Raw genomic sequence first — 9,953 nt, 5'->3', positions numbered from 1 at the left:
GGCGCGGAGCGGCGATGTGGGGCGCCCCGGGGACACGTGGCAGCGGCCCGTTGGTCGGCTGCGGCGGGCGGACGTGTCCGGCGGCGAGGGAAGTAGTTTTTTTTAGGGTTAGAGAGAGGAGATCCGAGATTTGGAATGGGGGTGTATATATAGGCATAGAGGGAGCTAGAGAGTCCAAATGAGGTGCGGTTTTTGGCCACGCGGTCGTGATCGAACGATCTAGATGATGGAGAAGGCTTAGGTGGGTTTTGGGCCAAATTGGAGGGGTGTTGGGCTGCAACACACACGAGGCCTTTTCGGTCCCTCGGTTAACCGTTGGAGTATCAAACGAAGTCCAAATGATACGAAACTTGACAGGCGGTCTACCGGTAGTAAACCAAGGCCGCTTGACAAGTCTCGGTCCAATCCGGAAATGTTTAATCCCCACACACGAAAGAAAGGTAGAAATGGCCACCGGAGAAGAACGAACCGCCGGAATTCAAAACGGACAACGGGGAAAATGCTCGAGTGCATGAGATGAACACGTATGCAAATGCAATGCACATGATGACATGATATGAGATGCATGACAACGATAACAACACACGGAGACAAAAAACCCGAACCCGAGAAAATAAAATAACTTAACGCCGGAAACGGCAAGAGTTGGAGTACAAATTGGGAAAGTTACATCCGGGGTGTTACACGGAGCTGGGCGCGGGCGGCAGAGGCGCGGGGCGGCGAGGTGGTCGGTGGCGGCGGCGCTCGCTCCAGCGACAGGCAGCACAAGGCGGTGAGGCGAGGCGGGCGGTGCACGGAGCGGCTTGGGCCGGGAGGGCCCCGCGCGGGCCTGGCGGGCCATGGGAGGCAGAGGCAGTGACGGGTGGCCGGAGGACCACGTGGCGGGCGCGGAGTGGCTGCGGGCGGCGGCGGACGCGTCCAATTGCCGGGCGGACACGTCCGGCGGCGCGGAGGAGGAGATAGCTAGGGTTTTGCCCGCAAATTTCGGAGGGGGAGACCTATATATAGGTAGAGGGGGCTAGGAGAGGGCTATTGAGGTGCGGTTTTCACCCACACAATTGTGATCCAACGATGGAGAGCATGGAGGGGGTTTATATGGGCTAGTGAGATGTTGTGGAGGGGTGTTGGGCTGTAAAGAGAGAGGGGTTTCAGCGGTTACACAATTAACCGTTGGGGCATGAAACGACCTCCAAATGGGACGAAATTTGACAGGCGGCCTACCGGTGGTGTACCAAGGCCACTCGACAAATCTCAACCCATTCCGAGAACATTTTTCTCCCGCTCACGAAACGAGATCTGAGAGGTGCAACGGGTGCATGTGTGAGTGTCGGATTCCGAAATGGACAACGGGGAAAATGACTGGATGCATGGGACGAACACGCGTACAAATGAGATGCACATGATGACATGAGATGAAATGCATGACATGAACCAAATGTGAAATGAGGACAAAACCCAACCACGGAGGATATTACATATAACATTGCTGGAAATGACAATAGTTGGAGTTACAATTATGGAATGTTACATCCGGGACACTACAACTCTCCACCACTACAAGAGGATCTCGACCCGAGATCTAGGGCTGTAAGAACTCCGGATATTCGGAACGGAGGTGATCCTAGCGCTCCCAAGTAGCTTCTCGGTCGGAATGGTGAGACCACTTAACTTTGAGGAATTTGATTGACTTGTTACGAGTTTTGCGCTCGGTTTCTTCAAGAATGGCAACGGGATGCTCATGATAAGACAAGTCTTCTTGGAGGTCAATCTCTTCGAAGTTGATAGTGCGCTCGGGCGTCTTGATGCACTTGCGAAGTTGAGACACGTGAAACACATCGTGCACATTTGAGAAGTTGGATGGGAGCTCAAGTTGATAGGCGAGGTCGCCTCTTTTGCCAATGATCTTGAAAGGACCCACGTATCTCGGGGCAAGCTTCCCTTTGATACCAATGCATTGAGTGCCTTCCATTGGAGAGACGCAAATACAGACATGGTCTCCGATCTCGAAAGCCAAGTCATGGTGCTTGCTATCATAGTAGCTCTTCTAGCGCGATTACGCGGCTTTTAGATTTTCACGGATGACTTTACACATTTCTTCAGCTTCTGTGATCAAGTCATTGCCAAGAAGTTGGCATTCACCAGTCTCGGACCAATTGATAGGAGTACGGCACTTTCTGCCATATAGAATTTCGAAAGGGGCCTTGCCCGAACTTGCTTGGTAGTTGTTGTTGTAGGAGAACTCGGCATATGGGAGGCAATCTTCCCACTTCATACCGAAAGAGATCACACAAGCTTGATTGACTCTCTCTACTTAGCCACTTGTTTGAGGATGGAAAGTCATGCTGAAGCGAATGTTGGTGCCCATGGCCTTCTGGAAGGAGTCCCAGTACTTGGAAGTGAAAATGCTTCCACGATCTGAAGAGATCAGTTGAGGGATTCCGTGCAACGAGACAATTCTGGATGTGTATAGCTCTGCCAACTAAGCTGCTGTGATAGATTCTTTGATTGGAAGGAAATGATCCACTTTTGTAAGCTTGTCAATGACAACGAAGATAGCATCATTCCCACGCTTCGACTTGGGAAAGCCAGTGACAAAGTCCATTTCGAATAAAAATGCTTCAAATTTGTCACACAACGTTTACCATATGTGCATGCTACGGGACTTGCCAACTTCAACACAAGTATTTCTCAATTCCACAATTACTCAACTAGCACGACTATAATATTACCATCTTTATATCTCAAAACAACTACCAAGTATCAAACTTCTCATAATATTTAATGCACTCTATATGAAAGTTTTTATTATACCTATCCTGGATGCCTATCATATTAGGACTAATTTTATAGCCAAAGCAAATTACCATGCTGTTCTAAAAGACTCTCAAAATAATATAAGTGAAGCATGAGAGATCAATAATTTCTATAAAATAAAACCGCCATTGTGCTCTAAAAAGGTATAAGTGAAGCACTAGAGCAAAATTTATCAGCTCAAAAGATATAGGTGAAGCACATAGAGTATTCTAATAAATTCCGATTCATGTGTGTCTCTCCAAAAGTTGTGTACAGCAAGGATGATTGTGGTAAAATAAAAAGAAAAGACTCAAATCATACAGGACGCTCCAAGCAAAACACATATCATGTGGTGAATAAAAATATAGCCTCAAGTAAAGTTACCAATAGATGAAGACGAAAGAGGGGATGCCTTCTGGGGCATCCCCAAGCTTAGGCTTTTGGTTGTCCTTGGATTTTAACTTGGGGTGACTTGGGCATCCCCAAGTTCAGGCTCTTGCCACTCCTTGTTTCAAAGTCCATCAAATCTTTACCCAAAAACTTGAAAACTTCACAAGACAAAACTCAACAGAAAATCTCATGAGCTCCGTTAGTATAAGAAAACAAATCACCACCTTAAGGTACCATAGAGAACTCATTATTTATTTATATTGGTGTTAAACCTACTATATTCCAACTTCTCTATGGTTCATACCCCCCGATACTAGCCATAAATTCATCAAAATAAGCAAACAACACACGAAAAACAGAATCTGTCAAAAACAGAACAGTCTGTAGTAATCTGTAGGTTTCGAATACTGCTGTAACTTCAAAAATCCTGAAACATTAGTACGTCCTAAATAATTTGTAATTGATATACTGCAGTTGGGATTGGTATTTTATCGCTCTCTGGTAAAAAATTAAAATTATTCTCGTGAGTGCATACTTTCTGTTTTTTCAGCAAGATCAAATAACAATCACCCAAGAAGATCCTAAAGGCTTTACTTGGCACAAACACTAATTAAAGCATAAAAAACACAATCATAACAGAGGATAGAATATTTATTTATTACTAAACAGGAACAAAAAGCAAGGAACAAAAATAAAAATTGGGTTGCCTCCCAACAAGCGCTATCGTTTAACGCCCCTAGCTAGGCAAAGAGATTTCAATGAAGCTCACATGAAAGACAAGAATTGAAGCATAAAGAGAGCATCATAAAACACGTGACAAAAACATCTAAGTCTAACATACTTCCTAAGCATAGGCATCTTATAGGCAAACAAATTATCAAGGTAAGCAAAAACTAGCATATGCAAGGAAGCGGAAAGAAACAATAGCAATCTCAACATAACGAGAGGTAATTTAGTAACATGAAAATTTCTACAACCAAATTTTCCTATCTCATAATAATTACATGTAGGATCATAAGCAAATTAAACAATATAGCTATCACAAAACATATTCTTAACAAGATCCACATGTATGCAAAGTTGACACTCTTCCAAAATAGTGGGATTAACATTAACTAAAGTCATGACCTCCCCAAACCCACTTTTATCAAAAATTTCATAAGATTGAACATTTTCCAAATATGTGGGATCTAAAGTTGACACTCTTCCAAACCCACTTTCAATAATATTGCAAACATTATTATCAATCTTATATTCATCAAGGGGCTTAAATAAATTTTCAAGATCATAAGAAGAATCACCCCAATCATGATCATTGCAACAAGTAGTGGACATAGCAAAACTAGCACTCCCAAGCTTAGGGTTTTGCATATTATTAGCACAATTTACATTCATAGAATTTATAATAACATCATTGCAATCATGCTTTTTATTCAAAGATCTATCGTGAATCACTTTATAAATCACTTCATCACAATTTTTAGATTTACGAATTTCAAGCAAAACCTCATAAAGATAATCTAGTGCACTCAACTCACTAGCAATAGGTTCATCATAATTGGATCTCTTAAAGAGATTAGCAAGTGGTTGAGGATCCCTAAACTTTTAGCAAGCGAAGATGCAAGCAAAAAGAAGGTACATGGTAACACAAGCAAACAAAAGATCGAACAGACGAAGGGCAAAGAAAAGGCAAAGGTGAAGTGGGGGAGAGGAAAACGAGAGGCAAATGGCAAATAATGTAATGTGAGGGATAAGAGTTTGTGATGGGTAATTGGTATGTCTTGACTTGAGCATAGATCTCCCCGGCAACGGCGCCAGAAATGGCTAGTTGACGGGAGATCAAATCTTGACTTGACTTGGTGCAAATCTCCCCGGCGACGGCACCAGAAATCCTTCTTGGTACCTCTTGAGCATGCGTTGGTTTTCCCTTGAAGAGGAAAGGGTGATGCAGTGAAGTAGCGTAAGTATTTCCCTCGGTTTTTAAGAACCAAGGTATCAATCCAGTAGGAGACTACACGCAAATCGCCTAGTACTTGCACAAACAAATAAGAACCTTGCAACCAACGCGATAAAAGGGTCGTCAATCCCTTCATGGCCACTTGCAAAAGTGAGATCTGATAAAGATAATAAGATAAATATTTTTGGTATTTTTGTTGTATAGATTGAAAAGTAAATATTGCAAAATAAATAGTAAACTAGAATTGTAGATCGGAAACTTATATGATATAAAGTAGAACCGGGGGCCATAGGTTTCACTAGTGGCTTCTCTCAAGATAGCAAATATTACGGTGGGTGAACAAATTACTGCCGAGCAATTGATAGAAAAGCGCATAGTTATGAGAATATCTAGGCATGATCATAAACATAGGCATCACGTCCGTGTCAACTAGACCGAAATGATTCTGCATCTACTACTATTACTCCACACATCGACCGCTATCCAGCATGCATCTAGAGTATTAAGTTCATAAGAACAGAGTAACGCATTAGGCAAGATGACATGATGTATAGGGATAAACTTAAGCAATATGATATAAACCCCATCTTTTGATCCTTAATAGCAACAATACAATATGTCCCGGTTCCCTTTCTGTCACTGGGATCGAGCACCGCAAGATTGAACCCAAAGCTAAGCACTTCTCCCATTGCAAGAAAGATCAATCTAGTAGGCCAAACCAAACTGATAATTCAAAGAGATTTGCAAAGATATTAAATCATGCATATAAGAATTCAGAAAAGAATCAATATTGTTCATAGATAAACTTGATCATAAACCCACAATTCATCGGATCTCGGCAAACACACCACAAAAAGTATTACATCGAATAGATCTCGAAGAACATCAAGGAGAACTTTGTATTGAGAACCAAAGAGAGAGAAGAAGCCATCTAGCTAATAACTATGGACCCGAAGGTCTGTGGTAAACTACTCACACATCATCGGAGAGGCTATGGTGTTGATGTATAAGCCCTCCGTGATCGAATCCCCCTCCGGCAGATCGCCGGAAAAGGTCCCCAGATGGGATCTCACGGGTACAGACGGTTGCGGCGGTGGAAAAGTGGTTTCGTCGCTCCCCTAGATGTTTTCAGGGTATAAGAGTATATATAGATGAAAGAAGTAGGTCGGTGGAGCTACGAGGGGCCCACGAGGGTGGGGGCGCACCTACCCTCTGGGCGCGCCGCCCTACCTCGTGGCCGCCTCATTGCTTCCTTGACCTCCACTCCAAGTCTCCTGGATTGCGCTTGTTCCAAAAAAGATCCTCGCGAAGGTTTCGTTCCATTTGGATTCCGTTTGATATTCCTTTTCTGCGAAACACGGAAATAGGCAAAAACAACAATTTGCACTGGGCCTTCGATTAATAGGTTAGTCCCAAAAATAATATAAAAGTGCATAATAAAGCCCATTAAACATCCAAAATAGATAATATAATAGCATGGAACAATCAAAAATTATAGATACGTTGGAGATGTATCACTTGCCATGCCACCGGAGGCGGAGGAGGAGGCGGGGGTGGAGGGTTCGACTGATCTTCATCGGTTCATTGCGGATTCAGACGCGTTGGGTGAGCCATCCTGAAGAGGTGACATCCGTTAGAACCACCATAGAAAGATAGACAAGCTAAATCAACGGATAGAAATGTGCAACATATAGTCTTCACAATAAGCATCCGAACATAGATTGAACGAATGAATTCCAAAGTTAACATTACACGGCCATTAGGGTGAGAAGCCACTTAGACAAAGATTGATGAATGAAACAACAAGGTATGACTGGAACAAATAAGTGGTAAGGATCACCCAATCCCATACCAATTATCTACTGGAATAATAACTAAGAGCTACTTGAATTCCCACCTATTAACTCCCAAAACTTTCTAGTTATGCAATCTGGTGTTGGGGATACAGGGAGGCACAATATATATCACACAACTAACAAGCTCTACGGTCCACTGTATCCATCCGTCAACACAAAAGCAAGAAAACTCCGGAAATCATGTACCTCGACCTTTGAAAAGCATCTGTTATACGAGTTCTGGCAATACTCCCAAACTCCCTCCATGGTACTAGGTGGCGTCGAGGTTATCTCACCACTAACTGCATAAAAGAGATTTTCGATGTCGGCGAGCTCAGGTATTCCAGAACTGCAACGATAAAATTGTGACAACAACACCTCAGACCTCAACTCCCCTGGACACTGCCACAACCCCTAAATGTCAAGAGGCACCAAGAACAATGTTCTCGTCACAACAATATCAGAATGATCCCAAGATACCTGCGTGATCCTGATTTTTTTAGTGAAAATGGGGAGAGGAAAGTCAAAACATCTACGTCAGGAGTCCTTACCAGAACGACGAAGGGGGCTGAGGGGTAAAAAGAATCCTACTCTCCGATATATATATTCCTAAGACTCAAAATAGTTTTGTTATAGACTCAACAACGTCAACAGCTTGATCAAGCAGGGGGCTCCTAAGTCAGGATGGCTCTAATTACCAACTTGTAACGCCCAATATGCGAATATAGTCCATACGTGTTAAGGCACGACTTGGGGTATAAGCGCATATTGGTATAGTCGGAAGAGTGGTTGTATCTTTGCTCATCTCATGTACTGAATAGATAGAATACGAGCTTTCGCTTACAACCGCCACAATGTCACACAAATAACATCAAGTTATACAATCATTCAACATGAACACAAAGTCCGACTATGGATGGAATCAAACAAATAAAAACAACCACCCATGCTAAGTCCCGATCGACCCTACTGGGCACCACTACTGATCGTCCGGAAAGGAAACATAGTAACGACCAAGGTCTTCGTCGAACTCCCACTTGAGTTCAGTGGCATCACCTGCATCAATCTCGTTGGTACCAGCAACTGTGTTTGTAGTATATGGTGAGTCACGAGGACTCAACAATCTCAAAACCCACGATTGCAAGACTATTTAAGATTAAAGGTAAGGTGGGGATATATGGTGGAGTTGCAGCAAGCACTAAGAAAATATGGTGGCTAACATATGAGTACAAGGGTAAGATGAGAAACTACGCAACGGACGCAGAGCTAGAAGTGACCATGAAGTGATCATCAACTACTTACGTTCAAACATAACCCCACCGTGTTCTCTTCCCGAACCTCTTCGAAAAGAGACCATCACGGTTACACATGCGGTTGGCGCATTTTAATTAAGTCAAGTGTCAATTTCTCTACAACCGGATATTAAAAAATTCCCATCTGCCACATAACCGGGGGCATGGCTCTCGAAAGTTTAAACCCTGCAGCGGTGTCCCAACTTAGACCATGACAAGCTCACGATCCGCGGAGACAATCCTCCATAGCGGGACACCCCGAGTATTCTCAGAATCCCGGTGCACAAACTCTTCGAAGAAAGGAAAACTATCCCAAGGAGATCTCCCGGTGAGTCAGATCTGTGTCCAGAGCCACGCGCTCTGTATCTACGGACTCATCCGTCTATGCAAAGTGGACGATAAATGTTGTTTGCATTGGTGTCTGTGTTGAGCATGAACATGATTAGATCATGTTTATTGCAATATGGTTATTCATTTAAGTCAGAGAATAATGGTTATTCTGTTTACATGAATAATACCTTCTATGGTCATGCACCCAATGTGAATGGTTTATTGAATCCCGGTCATAGTTATACACATGTTCATAACATTGATGTCAAAAGATGTAGAGTTGATAATGATAGTACCACTTTCATGTGGCACTACCACTTAGGTCATATTGGTGTAAGGCGCATGAAAGAACCTCCATGCTAATGGACTTTTGAAGTCACTTGATTTTGAATCACTTGACACATGCGAACCATGCCTCTTTGGCAAGATGACTAAAACCCCGTTCTTTGGAACAACGGAACAGGCAAGTGACTTGTTGGAAATCATACATGCTGATGTGTGCGGTCCGATGAGTGTTGACGCGCGCGGTGGATATCATTATGTTCTCACCTTCACTGGTGAATTGAGTAGATATGGGTATATTTACTTGATGAAGCATAAGTCTGAAATGTTTGAAATGTTCAAGCAATTTTAGAGTTAAGTTGAGAATCATTGTAACAAGAAGATCAAGTTCCTTCGATCTGATCAAAGGGAAAGTGTCTGAGTTGTGAGTTTGGCAATCACTAAAGACAAGGTGGAATCATTTCACAGTTGACGCCGCCTGGAACATCATAGCATGATGATGTGTCCGAACATCGTAATCAAACCTTATTGGATATGGTGTATGATGTCTCTTACCAATCTACCGCTATTTTGGGGGGTTATGCATTAAAGACAATTACATTCACTTTAAATAGGGCACCATCTAGGTCCGTGGAGACGACACCGTGTGAACTATCGTTTGGCAAGAAACCAAAGTTGTTGTTTCTTAAGGTTTGGGGCTACGATGCTTATGTCGATAGGCTTCGGTCAGAAAAGCTCGAACCCAAAGCGGAAAATTGTATCTTCATAGAATACCCAAACAAGACGATTGGGTATACCTTCTATCTCAGATCTGAGGGCAAAGCGTTTGTCACTAGGAATAGGTCCTTTCTCAAGAAAGAGTTTCTCTCGAAAGAATTGAGTGGGAGGAAGATAGAACTTGATGAGGTTGTTGAACCTTCACTTCAACCAGAGGGTAGCGCAGTACAGAAAGATGTTTTTGTGGAAACTACGTCAGTTGAAGAGAAAGCTAATGATGATGATCATGAAGCTTTAGATCAAATTGCTATGGAACCTCGTAGGTCGACAAGGGTGTGTACAACTTCTTAGTGGTAA

The sequence above is a fragment of the Triticum dicoccoides genome, chromosome 1A (genome assembly GCF_002162155.2).
Source record: "Triticum dicoccoides isolate Atlit2015 ecotype Zavitan chromosome 1A, WEW_v2.0, whole genome shotgun sequence".
Taxonomy (NCBI): domain Eukaryota; kingdom Viridiplantae; phylum Streptophyta; class Magnoliopsida; order Poales; family Poaceae; genus Triticum; species Triticum dicoccoides.
Note: the sequence above shows the minus strand (reverse complement) of the source record.